The sequence below is a fragment of the Ornithodoros turicata genome, chromosome 1 (genome assembly GCF_037126465.1).
Source record: "Ornithodoros turicata isolate Travis chromosome 1, ASM3712646v1, whole genome shotgun sequence".
NCBI classification, from domain to species: Eukaryota; Metazoa; Arthropoda; class Arachnida; order Ixodida; family Argasidae; genus Ornithodoros; species Ornithodoros turicata.
This window is the reverse complement of record NC_088201.1, coordinates 224,419,281-224,441,471: the sequence shown is the minus strand read 5'-3', so window position 1 is coordinate 224,441,471 and position 22,191 is coordinate 224,419,281. Positions and strand designations below refer to the sequence as shown.

The 22,191-nt window shown below is 44.7% G+C and overlaps 1 long non-coding RNA gene across 1 annotated transcript; it reads left to right on the top strand.

The window, feature by feature from the left end:
* Window positions 1-11,119: 11,119 nt before the first annotated feature.
* LOC135377076 (uncharacterized) lies at window positions 11,120-20,479 on the top strand. Its single transcript, XR_010418008.1, has 5 exons — window positions 11,120-11,146; window positions 13,438-13,506; window positions 14,657-14,688; window positions 18,834-18,935; window positions 19,283-20,479. It is a non-coding gene; the product is annotated as an uncharacterized LOC135377076 (long non-coding RNA).
* Window positions 20,480-22,191: the final 1,712 nt, after the last annotated feature.

Genomic DNA, 22,191 nt, shown 5'->3' with positions numbered 1-22,191 from the left:
ACCCCGTGATCTTACTTTCACATATACATACTACAACATCAGCCTAGGACATCTTTAATATTATTTTTATATCAAATGATATTAAGCCCCGAAGTTGACGAAATTGGCCATTTGGCCATTTCGCGTGCCGGTTTGGAAGCCATTTTGTGAAACCCGACCTCTCAGGGTGCAACAGGGGAACAAGATACGGGGTTCAAACCCCGTGATCTTACTGTCACATATACATACTACAAAATCAGCTTAGGACATCTTTAATATTGTTTTTATGTCAAATAATACTAAGCCTCGAAGTTGACGAAATTGGCCATTTGGCCATTTCGAGTGCCGTTTTGGAAGCGATTTTGTCAAACCCGACCTCTCAGGGTGCAACAGGGGAACAAGATACGAGGTTAAAACCCCGTGACCTTACTTTCACATATACATATTACAAAATTAGCTTAGGACATCTCTAATATTATTTTTATATCAAATGATATTAAGCCCCGAAGTTGACGAAATTCGCCACTTGGCCATTTCGAGTGCCGTTTTGGAAGCGATTTTGTCAAACCCGACCTCTCAGGGTGCAACAGGGGAACAAGATACGGAGTTCAAACCCCGTGATCTTACTTTCACATATACATACTACAACATCAGCCTAGGACATCTTTAATATTATTTTTATATCAAATGATATTAAGCCCCGAAGTTGACGAAATTGGCCATTTGGCCATTTCGCGTGCCGGTTTGGAAGCCATTTTGTGAAACCCGACCTCTCAGGGTGCAACAGGGGAACAAGATACGGGGTTCAAACCCCGTGATCTTACTGTCACATATACATACTACAAAATCAGCTTAGGACATCTTTAATATTGTTTTTATGTCAAATAATACTAAGCCTCGAAGTTGACGAAATTGGCCATTTGGCCATTTCGAGTGCCGTTTTGGAAGCGATTTTGTCAAACCCGACCTCTCAGGGTGCAACAGGGGAACAAGATACGAGGTTAAAACCCCGTGACCTTACTTTCACATATACATATTACAAAATTAGCTTAGGACATCTCTAATATTATTTTTATATCAAATGATATTAAGCCCCGAAGTTGACGAAATTCGCCACTTGGCCATTTCGAGTGCCGTTTTGGAAGCGATTTTGTCAAACCCGACCTCTCAGGGTGCAACAGGGGAACAAGATACGGAGTTCAAACCCCGTGATCTTACTTTCACGTATACATACTACAACATCAGCCTAGGACATCTTTAATATTATTTTTATATCAAATGATATTAAGCCCCGAAGTTGACGAAATTGGCCATTTGGCCATTTCGCGTGCCGGTTTGGAAGCCATTTTGTGAAACCCGACCTCTCAGGGTGCAACAGGGGAACAAGATACGGGGTTCAAACCCCGTGATCTTACTGTCACATATACATACTACAAAATCAGCTTAGGACATCTTTAATATTGTTTTTATGTCAAATAATACTAAGCCTCGAAGTTGACGAAATTGGCCATTTGGCCATTTCGAGTGCCGTTTTGGAAGCGATTTTGTCAAACCCGACCTCTCAGGGTGCAACAGGGGAACAAGATACGAGGTTAAAACCCCGTGACCTTACTTTCACATATACATATTACAAAATTAGCTTAGGACATCTCTAATATTATTTTTATATCAAATGATATTAAGCCCCGAAGTTGACGAAATTCGCCACTTGGCCATTTCGAGTGCCGTTTTGGAAGCGATTTTGTCAAACCCGACCTCTCAGGGTGCAACAGGGGAACAAGATACGGAGTTCAAACCCCGTGATCTTACTTTCACATATACATACTACAACATCAGCCTAGGACATCTTTAATATTATTTTTATATCAAATGATATTAAGCCTCGAAGTTGACGAAATTCGCCACTTGGCCATTTCGAGTGCCGTTTTGGAAGCGATTTTGTCAAACGCGACCTCGCAGGGTGCAACAGGGGAACAAGGTACGGGGTTCAAACCCCGTGATCTTTCTTTGACATATACATATTACAAAATTAGCTTAAGACGCTTTTTGCTTAGGGAGTGTCGTTTCGGAAGCAGTTTCTTCAAACGCGACCTCTCCATGTACGGCCTGGTACCAGGATTAAAGGGGCTTCGCACGTTTTAAAGGGCTCGATCTGCCTGCGAACGTTGCGGTATCCTCTGTTACAATCCCAGTACAAGCCGTTCATAGTATCTTTTTGGCACAATGATACAAGTCATTTGAGTCATTGTAAAGGGCCCTGCTGCCGCCTTTTCCAAATTTTGCGGTGGTTTCCGATGCAATCACAGGAGAGGGGCATAACATAAGCCGTCGCGTCTTTATAGGTGTGTAAAATGTCTGCCACCATGATTAAAGGTGTTTTTGTCCGTTTGAAAGGGCTCTGCTGTAGCCTTTTATGGAGTTTGCGGCCGCATCCGTTATAATTCCAGTAGAACGGCAATAGCATGCATAACCCGTTGCGTATACTTATATGACTTTGGAACTATGATACAAGGGGTATCGACCGTTTTAAAGGGCTCTGCTGCCGCATTTTCCGTATTTTGCGGTAGTCTCTGTTATAATCCCAGTAGAACGGCATTGCGCAAGCCATTGATGACATGTCATCGGCAGCATGATACAAGGGGTCTCGCCCATTCTGAAGGGCTATGCTGCATCCTTTTCCCGATATTTGCGGTCGCCTGTGTTATGATCTCGGTAGAATGACATAGTATAAGTTGTTGATAATATGACTGTGACAGCATGACGCAAAGGGTTCTGCTCGTTTAAGAGGGCTCTGCTGCCACGTTTGCCGAATTTGGCGATCGCCTGTGTTATAACTCCAGCAGAATAGGATTGCACCAAGACACTGGTAACTTTCATACATGGAGTTTCGCCCGTTTTATAAGGCCTTGCTGCCGCCGTATCCAAATTATGCAGTCTCCTCTTGTGCAATTCCGGTAGAAAGGCACAGGGTAAGCCGTCATTAATATGCCTTTGGTACCATGATACAAGGGGTTTCGTATGTTTTAAAGAACTCTGTTGCTGCCTTTTCTGCATTTGGTGGTCGCTTCTGTTGCGATCCCTGTAGAAGAGCATCATAAGCCGTTGATAATATCTGTTTGGAACCATGATTAAAGAGGTCTTGCCCGTTCTAAAGGGCTCTGCTGCGGTCTTTTACGAATTTTGCGGTCGCCTCCGTTACAATCCCAGTGGGAAGGGCAATAGCATAAGCCGTCTCGAATATGCCTTTGACACCATGATACAAAGGGTTTTGCCCGTTTTAGAGGGCTCTGCCGGCGCCTCTTCCAAATTTTGCGGTCACCACTGTCAAAATCCCAGTGCAAGGGCCTTGTATAAGTCGTTGATAATGGCTTTGCTATGCAGAATACACCAGTGACTCTTTGCTGTGTATTCCTTGGATGCCCCTGCCATCATCGGGGTTGCAGAAAGGTTATTTTTTACTTTTCTCGAAGAAGTTGGCAAGTGATGCAATGTTTCAGAAGGATACTGTGGTGGTGGTGGTGATGGTGAAAGGGCTTGCCGTTGTCGGCCTCACGTATATGGGCAGCGTCACGACTGACGCCCTGGGGAAATGTGCGTCCTGGGCAGACTTCTAGGGTCACTGTGGGTCATTTCTTGCAGGTCGAGGTGTAAGCAAACCATGGACTTGTTTATTCGTGCTGCACTTCGAGAAAAAATTGGTTGATTACCATGAACAGTGAAATTGTAACGGATATGCTCTCAAGCGGTGAACCACCCCAGGCCATAGTCATGAACTATTTGTTGTTGTTGTTGTAACGGATATGTATTTTCATCTATGATGTCTTTTCGTCAGACTTTAGCACCAGTGCTCGTAGGTGTCTGTTGCCGTGTAAATGTTCGGACTGCCGGCGATTTGCTGTGCAAGTTCACTTTTGTGGGGCCGGGTCTTGCCAAGTTTTTTTTCCTTGCCGTCGCGGCTCTCTCACGCTGAATTCAAACGGAAGGTATCAGCCTTTGGTCCGTTGCGCAACTCGTATCAGCAGCGAAGAAGAACGACAATTTCTTCTTTGTCATTGTTGTTGCGGCTGGCGCTATCATCAATGCGCATAGAAGCCAAGATGCGGTACCCGGCGTGATAAGATGTCTGCGTGATTTCGAGTGGAGAGAACCATAGGGTGGTATATCTATATGGATACATATCTATGCGTATATGCACTGGTGGCCAAGGTGTATCGGGAAATCTCATGAATTACAGGGGAGTGGTTGGAAAAATTCAGGGTGAGTGTACACCTCCCTGGGGGGTGGGGGTAATCACCCTGGAAATGACCGCAATTATAGCAAAGTACTTTAGCGTAAACAGCTGAGCGGTATAGTTATTAGGCATTCGCATATACAATTCGTCAGTGAGAAACTTCACTTGACACACCAGCAGAGACAAATGAGCTTCTTTTCCAAATTAGACCTTGAAAATTTGAAAGGCGTTGCAAGTTCTTCGTACATAGTTCTTCACGAACGATTATCCCAACGTTCAGGAGCACTGAAATTGTCGGTTTACACACTGTATTGATGATTATGCTTGCATTTTCAAAGTGAAAAAGAAAAAGGAAATCATGGAAAGAGGAATAATTGAAAATATTCACACAATGAGCCTCGAACATAACTACTCCATGTATTTTTTTTTCCTTTTTTTCACTGCGCCTCTCTGTGCTAAGTATACAGTTTTTCGCGCATGATATCCGGAGAGGCTGCTGCTATGCTGGAAGCCCATAAACTTAGTGTAATAATTAAGATGATGTCATTCTGTGCACTTGTCTCCACTATAACTTCTCAATTATCATATTACTTACAGTGTAGTTTATCAAAATGCACGTTCAGACCAGATCGCTAATCGCTATAACTACTAGCTGAGATTCGTGAGTCACAAGAACTGCTCAAATGTGAATGTCCTTCCTAACGTCGACAGGAGCAGCACTACATCGAGCAAGGGTAAAAACAATGCCTGAAAACCTGGTTTCATTCCGAATTCTTCATTATTGGAATTATTATCAATTGGAATTCCGACTTATATTAATCTTCGTTATATATTCTTTATTATTGTGTGCGTGTGGGTGTGTGGGTGGGGGGGGGCAGCTTTATTCTATTTAGTGGTCAAGAGCCCTCGGGACACAGGATAGCTGACTGCAAGCCATGCACATGCGGCCCGCGTGTGTGAGAGCCCTGATTGCCCTGATCTAAGCATTACTTCATCTTAAGCGAGAAATAAATAATGTACTCGAGGGCGCGTAGCACTTGTTTAGCGTTATCTCCAAATCTGGTATTTAGTTCTGCTCCAAAACATCTGGTCCAAAGAAGTCGCGTTTGATCAAATTATTGCCACTCGCATCGCCACAGCACTCGCAGACGCCAAACTGTCCGTATCTTCCATTTCATTTAGTAATAACTCTGGATATAAACGTGATATCGAAGATGTCATCACTTAATTACGTAGTCTGTGTATCCATGCTCAATGAGTTAGCTATGAGTCCGCGGCCCATACCTGGTTCCCTTGCCAGAGCCCGCGAAGTAGCGTTTGGTCAAATCATTCATTTTCAAGCGACCAAAGAACAGACAGGAGACAAGATCAGACACAAGTCGCTCTGTTGTTGTTTCGTGTTTGTTCTTTGGTCGCTTGTGGATTTACACCAACCAGCCCAATCTATATACTTCAGACATTTTGCCAAATCGTCGCCCAAGTGGCACTCACTGGCACCAATTTGTCAGTTTCCTCTATTTTAGCTCGTAATAACTCTTGATACCAATTTGATACTGACGGTATCATCATAAAATTACGTAGTCTGTGTATCGTCTGCGGACCGTAGCTGCTGTCCTTGCTGCACTCTTAGAACGCGCATTTAGTGAATTTGTCGTCCAGAAGGCTATCACAGGCGCCAACCTGCCAATTTCATCCGGCAATCTCCCGATATCTGGAAAGTCTCATGCTCGTTCCCAGAGTTATACATCACGTCTTATTCTTTATCTTACGCGAATGCTCCCGGGCGTGTTATCGGTGTTGTTATCAGGTCTGGGCGCGAAACGGGAATTGTTCGCCTCAGATATGTCATCCTCTCCCTGCCCAGATCTGTTCCTCCTCACGTACTCACGCACCACCCCGTAAATTTAGCTTCCTTGCGTAGTCCTCTGCTATCAGGTCAAGCCGGGTTTCAGAGGGGGTGTCCCTGAATGCTGCTCTTGTGATTACTGCAGATTATAGCGCAGCAAGATGTGTTGACAGGAAGCAAATGTGATTATTCTTGCTTGTACGGGGTGGCTACAATTTTTTTTACAACGTGGTGGTGATAGTGCTGTTGCAAAACACGTGAAGGAAGACCCCTTCTTATAGGGAGCTCAACATGATTTATGCGTTTAACAAGATTAACAATACCACCAAGACAGTACCACAATAATAAGACAATACCAGAAAGCACGTTATTTCGTATTTTAAACAGGAACTTCTATTTTCTGCATCCCCAGGAAGAGGAGACGCTCCTCGTGGCCATGCTGCGCTACCGAATACCCCGCACGCGACCTCAGCTGCATTTGGTTGTCGAGGCCTGGAGGCAAAGAGCAGACAAGAGCTCGGGTTCGTGCCAGAAGCTCGACTGTTTATTCTGCAGAGGCGCGCTATGCTCGAGATGAACGGGATGATCGATGACGATGACGGTGCCGCTACATGGTCGTGCTCCTGAAATAATTTCTACTGCGCGACACTTTGTTGAAGAAACCTCACAAGACTCTGTCACGCATATACAGCGTGTAAAGCCCACCTGTAGAGGTGACTTGTATGTTGTGGTTGCTTCATGAATAACGATACCATGCTCCATAACTTCTGCGTCTGAATGCACTGAGCTGTCTGTTCAGTTGTTATAATTAATTGTCTCATGGCAACTCTGTCATATATTCTTGTATCTGATGTTGTGTTCCTCGATGCCTTATCCTGTGACACTCCTCATTAAATGTCTCTATACTATAAATGTAAGCTAGTTCAATTTTGATATGCTCAGAGCTAGTCTACTATCAACAATTTATTTTTCGTCGGGTGCACAAATGTCATTTATTATTAGCCTGAACTGTTCCAGTTATTGTACTTTGTTGGTTATGGCTAGTATGCTATATTTTCTCATTTATGTTAGGTCCCGTGCGCATTATGCCTCATTATTTTCGGGCCGTAGGTACAGTGTCATATAAACACATGTATCTATTATTGTGAGCTCTTTCCTCCAATGAAGTCGAATTGTCTAGCCAATTTTTATTGTGTTACAGTTTCGGTGTGTGCTACTAAGGCTGCGGAGAATACTTCAATGTATGTAGATGTGCTGGTTCAAAAGAGACAGCGGTGTACGTGGGCTATGGTGAGAGCGTGAGCCGGAATCAAGTGATGCACTGGTGCTTCGCGCAGAACTTGCCTTTTATATACGTTGCTCACGTAATGAATGCGTTTGTCTGTGACATCCGATTTTGCAGTGGAGTATTCCTAGCTATTGTGGCGTTCTTGACTGTCAAGTGTTGTCAGCTTGTTGCTCATCCAAAAGACGTGGCGTTCGGATCAGCAACAAGCTATGGCTATACGAGTTTTAGGCTACAGAAGCAAAAACGTGACACCATTTTGTACAATGCGACTTACCCCCCCCCCCCCCCCCGTATCGGCACTGCCAACAGTTGCTTATCTCCAAAAGACGCGTAAGTCAACAGTCGAGATACCCTCTTTGATAATCACAACGTCCATCGTCTTTGCTCTTACTGTGCGTCATAAGGTGGAGAAATAAGCGTTAGTATCAGGGTAAGGTTACGATGTATGCAGTAACAGCCAAGCACTGGCTCTTAAAACCGTAGTGAAGCAACGGTTCGATTTTTTACATTTAATATCCGTCGCGGTATCTGTCCGTACAGCGCCAACGTATAGGATAGGGGTAAAAAAAATAGAACGCGCCGTTTTTTTTTTCTCTTACTATGTGACGTTTTTCCCGAGAGTATAGTTACTATTTCAATTGGCTCTCCAAGCGTTTTCCTACACTTATCACGTTCAGAAGCTATGACTCAAATTTCATTAAACAGAGGCGCACAACCACACAACCATTGCATTTATTGGGACGAATAGCCAACTCTGAGAACATAGGGCACATTAATTATAGGCTTCGTGAAGATTCTTCAAATATTCAAAAGAAGAACACGTCCTCGGAGCTCGCTACTTATCTCAATGAATGCCGTCATTGTGCTCCACTGTCGCATGAAACCCGCGCCATTGCTTGTGTATGTGATAAGCGTAAGAGACTACTTGGGGAGTGAATAAAACTAGCGGCAATGTGATCAGTAACGTTCAGGTTTGCAAAAAATTAAAGTAAAAAATCCTACGTGGGACATGTCGCAGACGTGCGGTGAGACATTGTCAAGGCAAAACGTCCAACAATAACTTTATTTCGTTTCATCACCAGGGGCTATACTCTACCCCATTGCTGGTGGGGATGCGGGGAATGAAATATTGAGCCCCTTCACAATAAGGATCGGAGTCCTATGGTATACAGAGAGGTGAAGAGAACTTTGAGGGCAGAGCATTGGTGGGCTGCATGTGGCAAAACGTCAATGAGAACTGTGACTAGTCTTTGTTCGATAACAAGGCGCTCGAGGGCGCAGTAATCCGGCGCTTCTCGCATGTCTGCGACAGGTCCCGCATAGGTGTCCCGCGAACCCGAAGGCATGTCTTTGAAGCCGGGGAAAAAAAACTATCCATTTGAGGTACAAAGTGGCACTCAACTGGTTTCGTTTCCTTGTATCGCCCGGTACAACTTTCTCATTGACATTTTGGCTCTCATCCTTATAATAATAATAGAACTGACTAATAAATTTCACTTAATTAAATAATGGCAACGCAAGATTAGTTAGTGTATCCTCACATCACTTGTAACACCAATCTGTCTTTTTTCGTGTGCTATTAACCTTTCGTTTCGAAGATTGTCTCATTTTTTTGTGAAACACCCCAGTGTTTTTCAAATGCTGGTCAAAAAATGCTGGTATGCCTTTATACCAGACGGATTATCGTCCTGGTATAACCCTCAGAAACCATCAACACCAGCAGACCTGTAGTACCAGCTCAACCGTCAGGTACCACTCATATCAGCACGTCTGATTAGCATTCTGGTATAGCCTCCGGATGCAGGCTACACCAGTGTACCTGTAATACCACTGGTATCTGACTGGAATCACCACATCAGTAATGTTTTATACTGCGTGAGTGGATGACACATTAGTCCACATGCATTGTTTGTGTATTGTTGAGTGGAAATGTTGAGCACACATGTACACAGTTTGCATATGTTATTTTGTGGTTATAATATGGTTACATCATGTTGAAAAAAGCGAGATCAGGTCTGATGTGATTTGGGACACTGTCTTGATGCTAACATCAGCTGATGCTAACGTCAGCATCAGAGCGGCTCTGATGTTAACATCAAAGCTGATCTCATGATGTTAACGTCAGAGGTGTCCAGGCTGCCCTCGCTGATGCTAACATCAGAGCTGTCTTGATGCCGACGTTGGGATGAGAGCTGCATTGATTCTGGTTATGGCAACCTTGAAAATGCTGCAGTCTTTTTGCTTTCTGAAATGTTCTGCAAGGGAAGCCCCTCATGCTTGCGGTAGATGAGTACCGGCAAGAACCCACAGATGCAGCAGGTAGTAGCAACGAATCACTTAGCAACGAATCAGTGCGGGAGAGCCTGTGCTGAAAGTTGAAATGGGCATGGAGTCAACATCTCCGCGGAATGGCTAGCCCCACGAATTATGACGACGGTAGCATCATACTACCTCTTGAGATTGTGGCCATTCCAAGATGTTTCGGGAGATGGTGCTGTTTTCAAAGTACCACTGAATGTTGTGTTTGAAGAAAAATTGTAACTTGAGATTGGCTAAGGCTAAGCTATTAGTTGGTTATGATTGTCGACAGAGCGGCAGGAAAATCTGAGAGCGAGGGATCGATAGAATAAAAAAAGTGCACTCACTGTGTTGCAGACTCTTTCTTTATCGTTTTTCTTTTGTTTGTTTGTGATCAAAGAAGGCAAGGTTAAATGTTACAATGCAGAATGTGTGCAAGTGAAAGGCACAGAAACGATTTAAGATTAAACTTTATTGTACTCGACGAGTGTGGGCCGGTCTCTATAGTATCTCGGCTCGGATGGGCCTTTTATGTTATATATTTCTACAGGACATATTGCTACAAATATTACTTCCCATTATGCATCTGCAACTGCCCAAACTGTGCTTGCATGACTAAGTTTGCTGAGACAGTAGCTAAAATTCACTAACGTGGATAGCGACAATAATTTAACGAAAGAGGATGCTGGTATCTCTCACACGTACCGACATTTTCCAATACCAGCACTGGCGCAAACTGCACAGATCAGTGTCTGGTATGACTGATGTTCCTAACAAGTAGCCAAACGAGGTACATGCACCGCGGGTATATGGTCATGGCAATGCTGATACAGCTACATGAGTCTCTATCATGGCTGGCGTTTCTGGCAAGTTGTCAAACCAGAATGCAGGCACTGCCGACATATGGGCATGTCAGCAGTGGGCATTACTCGCAGAATAGTAGTAGAACTTGCATTCATTCACAGGAATAAAATGTACATCGCCCTGTCTGCCCAACGACAATTTGTGGACGACCTTCTTGCTTCATACTTGCGACACACCATTGCTTGATACCTGTCTCTAAGAAAACACCTCCTTTCACGTACGACTTTTATGCCCATAGGGACGGAGAGACGGCCACCTTTCAACCCAATTTTTTGGAAAGGTACATATTGCCATTGACGCACGCTTTGAAAAGCGTGCGGCTATGAAGAGGCGTTCATTCTCACAAAGGGTAAAGAAATAGCTCACAGATTAGCATAGAGAAGGAGCAGTACGAATGGGTATAACGATCTGCAGTTCCACAAATATATTGGTATCCCTGGAAAGCATTTCTTTGAATTGTAGCGTTTTAGTGCGTATGCACTACTTGTCGTCTGTGGACATAAAAACTTTCCGTTGCTTTTACGATCCTCGACATCCGCGAAATTCTTCGAGAATTGTTGTATCGTCGACTGATATAAAAGGTTCCAGGGATGAACGTGTACTGCCAGTCACAGTCTTCTTGGAGAGTTAAGGTTAGCAGGTAAGTTACCGCTCTATATATATATATATTCCTACAACATGATGCTCACACGCAAGCCAGGCAGCATGAACCTGACGTGACAATGTATGCGTTTCTTTGAGTTTGAGTATAGCTATGAAGAGAACGGGACTAGATGTCCCTGGAGCCCTTCCCCCGAACTAGGTTACCTCAGGGAGGTGATAACGTGGTTGCAACATTTTACTGCAAGCACGGAGCCCTTCCGGTCATATGTCTCGAACTGATACACAGTAACTGGACTTCTTTCCTTTTTAATTATCTCAGTGGGCTGCCTGTATCAGCCTTTCTCGTTTCGCAGGCGCATCTCCGCGTGTCACACGTATGCATGTCGCTGACACATCGCGTCATATCCGTGCGTTCAGTCGGCCACCCATTGTAATGCTGGTCGCATATGGTACAGGTAAGATATTCAGGTTGCGAAATGTCCGTATGTTGAAGAACACTGTTGTTCTACTGGGCACTCGGCTCATTACAGGCATGGTATTGAAATACCGGATAGATTGTTTGTTATCTAAGCAGGGGTTGCTGTAAGACAGCACGTACGTGAATAGACGATTTCAGAAATTGCATGGATGGCCCGCCAGAGAGCGCCGTGTTGCGAATGCCCCGCTGCACCTTGGGATTTAGTTTTCATGAGTCAGACAGAACAAGAAGCGCGCAAACGGTTTCGATTTTCCCTCCTTCCTTCGAGCAACAGGCAGGCAAGCACGAATGCAAACCATTTCTCACGGCGGATTGCGCGATGCGCGTGACTTGGGCGACGGAGGGCCCCCGTGCGGAGCACAAGGGCAGTATCTGAAATTGCTGGAACACCAATTACCTATTGCTGGATTGCTGGCCTATTGCTGGAACACCAATCCAAAAGCCGGGTGCTGCATTTTTTTTTTACCTTGTCAGGATGCTTATACTGTCCATATAGCTTAAAGAAGAGATGTTAGTAGAGTCGAAATAACCAACAGTAAACAGGACAGAGGCAAAAGAAGCCGGAGAAAAATTGCCGATCTTGCAGCCACACACTCGAAAGACAGAATTTTCCTGCGTGTGCGTGGCTGTATGTCCTCGTTGCGTCTAAGTTAGCTGGATTGGACAAACGGAACTGAACGCCTTTAAGGAAGTGACTGGAATTTGGGCACCGGGTGTTCTTTCGGGCTCTTTTCATCTCGGGTATCATTGGACGCTGTGTTGCAAAATTTGAAGTAGTTCCTCATAACGTCGATTCAGGACGAATCGTCCGTCTTCTGAACAACATGCCTACGCGTAGCCATGTAGATCCATCTAAAATAGAACGCCATCCACTACTATATGTTTTATATGCAGTACGATTAGGATCCCTATTTTCGGTTTTTATTTTTGGGCGGATTCAGCATATGTTTCGGTGTTTATTCATTTTCACGTAATCGGAGACTACGGTGTTTTTCCTGGCGTGTACATGGTTTACCCGACAGTTATCGGGGAATATAATCATCAAAATATCAAAATGTAATCAACATGGCGTTGTTCGCTGCGGTGGCGTTCAAAGGCTAACAAAAAAGTGAACGGACATTTTTCACAGCCATCGTATTTCTGTGTGGTTTTCCGATCTGGATCAACAACTTGCTGGGCGTGCGCAGAGATTTATTTCTGTCATCGTTCCTGGAATGTCCCTCCGTATGCGGTGTTCTCCGGTTAAAACCGAAAGAAGGACAATTTACGCAGCCTATCTTTTCTGGTGTTTTTCGACTGAAACTCAACTTGGGGTAAAGCTGAAGCAAAGAGTTCGTTGTAATCTTTCTCTGAGGATTTGAAAGGCCGGTTTGTCGGTCTTTCTGCTAACCCGATGACATATATTTTTTTTTATATTTGTATATATATATATACAAATATATATATTTTTTTTATTAAAAAATAGCCGGAATCGTGCAGCCAAAGAGCTCCGGCTATCTTTTCCCTTGTATACTTCACTGGCTTTGCACTTGGCTTTCAGTGAGTGAGTTATCTCACCGTGACGGGAGGAATCACGTGTTACGTGACCTTCTGACGCCATCCACTCAAACGTTGCCTGCCTGCGTACTGTTGATGAGGCCCAACAAGGCCGAAACAGCTGTCCAGTACATGCATGGCGACGTTTGAGTTACAAACATATGCTATACCGTGCAGCCAAAGAGCTCCAGCTATTTATATATATATATATATATATATATATATTATTATATTATATTATATTGATGATATATTTTTTTTATTTGGAGCTAGAACCCCAAATAAAAATATTTTGATTTTTTTTTTTTTATCAGTGTCTCTCTTTGCAGAAGAAGCCAGCATGAATGCCTTGATCTCCTCATTCCTGCTTGTAGTCCTCGTAGGTATGTGACTCGTCACGTGCCCATTGTTTTGCAGAACAACATTTCTCTCTTGTCTACAAAGGTTATGGTAGTGTTGTTCGTGGTGTATTTCGTGGCTCATTCGATGATGTTCTGCTCCAGACTTGTGAGCCTTTTCACCCAGCATAACATACCATGAGAGAAGGGTCCCCTCTGTGTTTTTTGTATGGTAGACTAGATTAGTAGGGACGAACTGCATTGAGAGTTAGTCAACATGGTGCACGCATCCTGCTTTGTGTGCCTCTCCTCTTTTTTATATTCAGCCTCGGTGGCTCAGTCGGTAGCGTGTTTGCCTTCTGATCCCAAGATCGCGGGTTCGAAACCGGCCGAGGACGCCAGCAACTTGGTGGCTGCGGTACAAGTTTCTTAGACACGCCGTCTTCCGCGAGGGACGTTAAATACGGGGTGCCGTGTGATGAGCTTTCATCGCACGTTAAAGAACTCTCAGGTGGGCAAAAGCAATCCACAGACCGACCGCTGTGGCGTCGCTCATGATCTCAGTTGTCTCGCGACGTAAAGCCCCAATTATTATTATTATCTTTTCTATATTCACATTGTGAATATTCTGTACTTTTTAGAAACTGCACATATTTCCAGCTGTTACTTAACATAACTCTTAAAGTTGGGATACATTTACTGGAACAAACAGTGCGCAGAATAGAGTGTTGACCATAGGCTCAGAGAAGTTGTAGACTTTAGTGACACAACATTATAAACAGTGTAAAGGAAGCTTTACTTAACACTAGAGTGTGGTGAGGTGAAGTCGACTTATGGACGGTGGCGCTTATGGTACACGCTATGAGACGTAATTGCCAACATTGGTGACCATATATTGACGTTTATCAATTTTGTGACGCAAGCTGAAGCGTAGAGCACTTTCTCCTTGTACCTAGTATTCTCAGTGGACATGATAAAATCGAAAGGGTAGATAGTACAAACCCAGAGAATTTTATGGTGACATCCCCGGAGAGAAAAAAAAAAGAAAAAAAATCTACGGCGGGCTCACCTACAGCTGTTCCGATTTATCATGAATGATATGGGATATGAGTGTAACGCTTTCCTAATATTATTCGGAATAACTTCACTTAGCATTGTAAACATTTGTGTGCGTTTTCGTTCCTCTTTCTTGCAGCCCTGCGAGGTTCCCGCCCCGTAGTCGTTCAGGTATGTACATTGGACAAAAACTACGTTGTCAATCCAGCCAACGTATCCTGTACCAACGCCACTGAGATGACTTATAATGACTGCTCTCACTCTTCCGGCACGTAAACATATGAAGTCCCCCAATCACAGCGGCAAGCCAAGATGTCAGCCAATGGCCGCAGGCGATTTTGAAACCCAGGCTTTCTGCGGTTACCAGTAACTTCCTTCGCTTCCATAGCTACGGCTTATGAAAGCAATGTTGTCATTGGTGGACTCTTATTTCTTAGGTCACATCGCTCAAGCGATCAGACTTTGTCAACAGGTGGCGTTTGTCTGTGAGCGTATAATGGGGAGTGACGCCATTCCAATCACAATCACGTGTTCAGCAGTCGTTACCAGGGAAACAATTTGGATTGAGACGCACATTAGTTAATTGTAGAAACGGGTATCCCGTGTTTGACATCTTCTTCAGTGGCCGGCTAAAAAAGACGGCACAATAGCTTGATTTTTCTTGTTGGGAACAAGGCAGATGTATTATAAAAAACGTACTATAAACCTTTCAAATTAGATGCTTTCCCGAAAATCCGAGGCAATCCGGTGTTGAACGCAATCAGTATTTCAATCCGTTCGCTTTTGCACAGTGAAAGTAAATAACACACACAGAGAGTGACACACTTGGTGGCGCTACGTATCTGTTCAATGTCCGTAGCTTTCAATCACCATTGAAACCAATGGTAATTGAAAATGCAGGCAGCGCTGCTGTGCGTGCATAGCGTAAACTTTTCAAAAAGCAGATTATCCAATTCACCCTTAACAGCTAACGTGTTACACGCTTCGTGCTGCTACGCGTATCTTCAGTGGCCCTTGGTTTCAATGACCATTGAAACAAATTACCATTGAAAATGTACCTAGAGCGTTCTTAAAAATCGTGAAAGAATCGCGTGCTCTGAGACACAGAGATCGCCAAATTTTGATGTGCAATATTAGGCGAAGACGAGAACTACGCACTTCTCGGTCACAGAAACGACACCACTTGAGCTCATCTCGTGGGAAAGCGGTATAAACAGCAGGTTACCAATCAGCTCGATCGTTACAAAGCAGGCGGCCCTTCGACGCGAACGCCCTTTTCTCTTCTTGTTTGGCGCTCGGGAAGTGCGTGGTTTCAGCCTTTGGCTGATATGCATCTCAAAATCTGACGATTTATATGTCAAAGAATATGCTCGTCGCAGGATATTTAAATGACAATAATGAATTTAAATAATGGTGCCCGTCTCTAATTCTGCTATCTCGCATTTCCCCGAATGCGTCAAATTGAATTGTTAATTTATGAGTTTTGGGTAATTAGTCTTTCAGTAGTTACAGGGTATTTGCCGCTGAGTGTCCGGCTGGTCGCATAATCGCACGTGGAAACCGCGTCTAGCAGCGGTTAGTCCGCCAGTCTGGCCCTGAGTTAACTTTCACTGAATAATTCCCTGCTGCGGAAAATTGAAGATCCTTGGATGTCATGTCGTGCATGTAGGGGAGCCCAACGCGAAGCCTATTCTCCCTGTTAACGGTTGTCATTCGAAGCCAGTGAAGAGTGGTGTGGTATGCTCCTTACTAAAAGGCGCTCCTCTGAAATCATGTTAGCACCTTGTATTTAATGCTCTAACCAGTCAGGTACAAAGACTCACAGATGCAAGAGTATAACCGTAATTTAGTTGGACGAAAATTGTTTCGCGTGTTGTGATGCCACATTTTCACGAAGTGTCTCAAAATGTTAAATCTATTTCTCAAACTTATAATGTATGCCTTCTCTTCATAAGTCGTTTTCGTCTTGATCGTCTCACCCCATTTTGAAAGTATGATTCAGAGTGTGGGGTTAATCACGCGTCATTAAATTTTGTTCCTTGTGCTAAGAATGTAGTTTATTGTATCCCCTTGGCCTGTGGGTTTGTCTACATCAGTCAAACGTCACAGTCCATAAATCAGAGGTTCCGTAAGCATAGAAAAAAATCCTGATTCAAATGTTTCTAGCCCTTTATGCAATAATTGCCAACCTCTCTGGGCTGAGACCTCAGTGATAGCGTGGGAACCAGATACACGAAGGGGACTTCTGAGAGGAGTTTTGGCGATCCGCAATGCGAGAAACTGTGTCAGTGTTGCTTCTGCGGCTATTAATCCGGCTTAACAACGCCTCTTGTAACCCTTGCATTCGCTTGACATTCTGCCGAGCATGTGACCTTCTTGTTACCTTGCTTTTCCTCTTTTTCAAATGCTGCGACACTATATGTACATGGTATTCTGGTGATGACTAAATTTTGCTGGTTTGAGTCGTGTGTTCCTGTCGACCCTCTGTGTGGGCAGACTCAGGCTTTTACATTATGGATTACATCCACCAGCTGGCCTGCATATACGCCATCTTGTTACTTCTTATAGCGAAGCTATAAAAATGATGTAAGTCATGAAAAAGAACATGTGTTGACATGTGTTACAAGCATAGTAGCCCTACATACATTTTCAATGGTCATTGGTTTCAAAGGTGATTGAAATGAACGGCCATTAAACATAAAAAGCGATAAGAACCGGGCTGTTTGGTGGTACATTCTAAAAGCGACACAGTGCTTTGTCTGTGTTTCGTCTGTCCGTATCCCCTGCACTGGGGTTTTATCGCTTTCAGAATTAAACATATGTGGCGCACCACCAAGAGTGTAACACGTGAATTTTTCAGTGTGAATTCGATCCCACGCTTCTTGGATCCCAAAGTTTACGTATTACACGCATAGTAGCGCTACGTACATTTGTAATGGTAATTGAAACTAACTGCCACTGAACGTATGGGTAGCGTGACCAAGGGTGTGTTTGCTTTTCAGGGTGCATTAGACCTCATGCCTTTTGACGCTTTTTTACTCATGCTTTTGTACGCGTTACACGCATAGTATCTCTACGTACATTGTCCATTGCCATTGGTTCCGATGGTCCTTCAAACGAGCGGCAATTGAACGTATACGTAGCGCCTCGAACGTGTGACATGGTAACTTTCTATGATGCCCTGGATCCTGTGCTTTTTTTTTAAATTGAAGTTAAGCACGAACAGTAGCGCTGCGTACATTTTCAATGACGATTGGTTTAGATGGTCATTGAAACCAACAGCCACTGAACATTACATATGCGTGGCGCCACCAAGTGTGTAACTTGTTAACTTTTCAGAGTGCATTGGATCCCACGCTTTCTGGAAAGTTTACGCGTTACAACCATGGTAGCGTGCGAGCCTTTTCAATGGCCATTTGTGTCAATCATAATTGGAATCAATGATTAATGAAAATGCGTGTAGCCCAATCAAGGGCGTATCGCGTGGACCAGAAAGATAGTATTGGATCTGATGGCGTTTGAGAAGTTTCGCAGGTGACACTCGTGGCGACGCTGGGCCCAACTACACTCTCCCCGACACCCGGGCACTCCGGATTTTGTTAAGTGGTTGTACCACCTCTTTTTTCCCTAGTGTGGAATGGCCGTGGAATCTTGCCTGGAGTAGACCCTGAGGCGCTCCTGAGGGAGATCTGTGTGTTGCCAGAAATCAGAGCGAATCCGCACTTTTAAGAACACTGTGAGAAGTTGGCAAACCAATAAAAGAAGGCCTTCACTATGACTAACATAGTTCGTCTAATCTGTAGAAGAGGCCTAGTCCCTCTGCATGAGTCTTGACCGGCGATAATGGAATGCTACAGCGGGCAGATGCTCGTGGCCTCACGACACGATCATCTGCCCGGACGTAATATGCCAGGTCATTGAATGCTGGGCGAGGAGCGTCACCAAATGTAGGTGGTGTGTATGTGTATGTAGGTGTGTGTAGGTGGTCGTGTCCCTCTACATGAATCCTGACCGGCGCTAATAAAATGTCCCAGCGGGCAGATGATCGTGGCTTTAGCACTCGCTCCTCAGTTCTACAGGCGCCGTCCTAGCGTAAGGCCACGATCATCTGCCTGTTGGGACATTCTATTATCCCGGTTCAGGACTCATGTAAAGGGACACCGCCTCTTTTACATTTGGTCACCCAGACGTAATATGCCGGGTCGCTGAATACTGAGCGAGGAGCCTCACCAAATGTAAAGGAGGTGGTGTTCCTCTACATGAGTCCTGACCCGGCTATAACCAGGGCTCACGGTTCTCGGTGCTTAATTTTTCAGAGATGCGGTGAAAGAAATCAGTGGCTATTTGGCTCACAAGGTGTCGGCGTCTTTCGGAGGTAAAATTTGGAAACGTGAAGACACCTGGTGGAAACCGGCGAGGTACGTGACGGGAGTTTTCCATGTACACAGTGAACCAACACTTGATATCCTGGTGTTTTTTGTGTGTTTTTTTTTTTTCGTTCCCATTGCGATGACAACTGTTAACATCAGGGGTTCATAAGTTTGTGGGGTACATGTTACCGATTCGGGTGACATCGCACACCGCTCTTTTCACTGTAAGAAATTAGCGTCGGAGCTTTCTTGTGGAAGGCAAATCTTTCACTTTGTCTGTGTCCCAGTTTTCAGTGTTTGTGTAATAGGGGAATGGTTCGCATTGGTACATTCAATGGTCTCTAGGCTCTAGCTGGTGCACTTCCTGACCGAGCAGACCAATTCTCTTTATGCAGATCTATATTTAACTGGTCTGGATCCTGACTATCCTGGCAACATTAAGACCCCGTGAGAAGCTAAAGACGAAATATACGTTCTTTCAAGAACGACGTCATGTGCACAGTCCGCAGCCAACCAATTCACAGCGACGGGACTGGAAATGAAGTCAAGACATTTGAGGACGACATTTCGACGACAATCGGTGAATAATTATTTCCACCTAGCTTGTAAAACAATTACCGGCGTTCGTCTATCGGTTCTTTTCGGTAAATACCGAAGATCGGGTACCGTACCGATAATGGAATGTCCCAGCGGGCAGATGTTCGTGTCCTGACGCTAGAGCGCCGTCGGTAGACCTGAGGAGCGGGTGCTCCAGGCGTGTCCCCAAGGACACACTGGCCTCCCAGGCTATCCCAGGGATGTCACTGAGGGATAGGAATGGCATCCCTGGGACGTCCCCGAATGGTGCTCAGTTTCTCAGAAAAGTGTTAGAATGAGACTCTGCGTGTCGTCATCAGAACTTACCCGGGAAATCCCCCAAGGACACTGCTGGTATGGCTTCAGGAGCACAACCGGGTACCTTAGTCAATTCTTTATTTTGAGAAGTAGGGCACATTTACACCACCCAATCAGCGTATGTGTTTATATATCTATTTTTTTTTTCAACCTCGGTCACCAGTTTTGCATTCGTGGTTTCTCATCTTTATTCGTTCAACGTATTTCTCCTCACGAACAATGAGTGTCACAGTTTAAAAAGCAAAAACAGAGATATATAAAAGGCCCCTATGCCGTTAAGACCAGCAAGCCCACTTAGAAAGGCGTATGCTGCAGCAGCATTTCCTTTCCAAGACAGAACAGATACAAGTTATTGATTGTCTTTCGACCTTCGGCAAATTCCTCTTCGCATCTCCGTCAAAATGAAGGGTGAGGTACCGAAGTTTGGCTTGATTTCAGACATAACCAACAATGCAGTGAGATATCCCTTGGAGCATTAAATCGCTGTCCGTGGTAAAGGTAATGTCCGTGTTTCTTACTGCTTTGGTTTGAGGCATGCATATTAAGTGAAGCTTGGTCAATGAAACACTATGATTTCTTGTCTCCTCAGAAATAAAATGCTCCGTGGAACGTCCCGCCAAGGACCCTTCGCGGATACTCCTGCAACAAGAACGCAGTCTTGCAAACTATATTTTAGTGCACGTCAAACTTAGTGCATGGAAGGATTCGTTTAAAATCCGACAATCTGTATTTGCACCGTTATATCTCTCTTATGTTATATTTTGGTTTGTAATTGTTTTGAATTTGTGGAAGGGCACTCCTTTTGTTCCATTTGTCAATGAGAGATCAACCGGTAACTTGATTACTGTTAGCAGGTGTTAAAATACACAGTGCAGTATTAAAATAATTTCCTTTCCCTGTGCTTGTCCGCCGGTTGACGACCACATGGTGTATGCAAATGACAATCACTGGAATCTCCTATGATGACAGCCTGTGGACCTCCTCCGTTCATCCGATCACGGACGAGGACGTGATGACACTTTGAGGTCATCCTGAGGACCGCGTGTGTTCTTGGGGATGTGACCCTCGTCGTTGTCCACCGTCCGCCGCATCAAATCCGATAAGAGATGGCTTTTTGTTCCAAAGAAGCGTTGTGGGTTTTGTTATGGTGAATAGCGCCAACAGTGTTCGAGGCCGAGAGATAAGGGGCCAGATAACAGGCGTGTAGGCACGTGTTAGAAAAACGCCGTGAGGGCGCTTCAGTTAAAGGAGCTGTAAACAGAGCGCCATACATTTCTCAAATAATGGTACTCCGTGAAAGAACGCAGGTCCCCCATAATACCCAAACATACATTTCGATCGGTACCTATGTGACCCATATTACTGCTTTCAAACCAACCAGCGCGCCTCTTTCCACAACGCATACGTCACATGACAGCCTTTTGCCGTCCAATCGCGGGGCCGAGCTCTGAACATGACGTTTCAAATTACCAGCCAATAGACAGGCTTCATTATCAGCTGTGAGGCGGAATGCTTCATTTGTGTGTGTGGAACTTCATTTTGAGCTCCGTGGTACCGAAATTGAACGTCATGGCATCTCCAACATCTTCGGCTGGCGCAAACGACAATAATTGAGCTGCTATCATATGACGCGATTGAGCCCGGGTTCCTCTCGGTCACGACGTGACATGGCCAGCACGCTAACCACTGTGCCACGCGAGCTGGTGACGTGATGCTGCGTGGCTTGAACCAGAGTACGGCAGCCCAGTTGTCGGAACCATTCGCAGATGACGAAGATGACCGCGCACAGGCACCTATAGCACCTACCTGAGATTCCGGAACTGTAGTGCCGGATATTCAATCGCGCTCGCGGTGTGCTGCGTGCTACTGCGCGGGAAAAGTAGTGCGCGTGTGATACCTAAACAAACGCATTTCTTTTCCAGTTTGAGGTTGTAACTCTTTAGATTTTGAATAGAAGACGACTCACATTCTTGTAGTCCATTTCTGCAACTGAAATAAAATCATACATGGCACCCTTGATCGTAATTGGTGAGGAAAGCGCCTCGTCAAAACGACGTAAAGTTAGAGCGCATGGCGGAGCTAAAAAGCGAAAGAGTGCGGTGTATACTTCATCCGCATTCAAGGAGCTTTCACTGCCTAACCCCAATACCCTGCTGGAAATAGTCGGCATGATCTCATTGACTTCTCCCCGCAATTTTAATGAGATTCAATGAGAAATCAGACTGCGAATTCGTTCAACGTGTAAAGGCTGACTATTTCTCATTGACTGAAGTCGAAGTTAAGCAGGGAAGCTGCCTTCGCGAAACCGGGCTCTGCCTTGTTGTGTGGCGAAGACCACGTCACGAAGCAAGGAACCAATTGAACGAAATGGTTTAATGGTCGTCAGTGAGAAACTCTGACTTCCAATTGA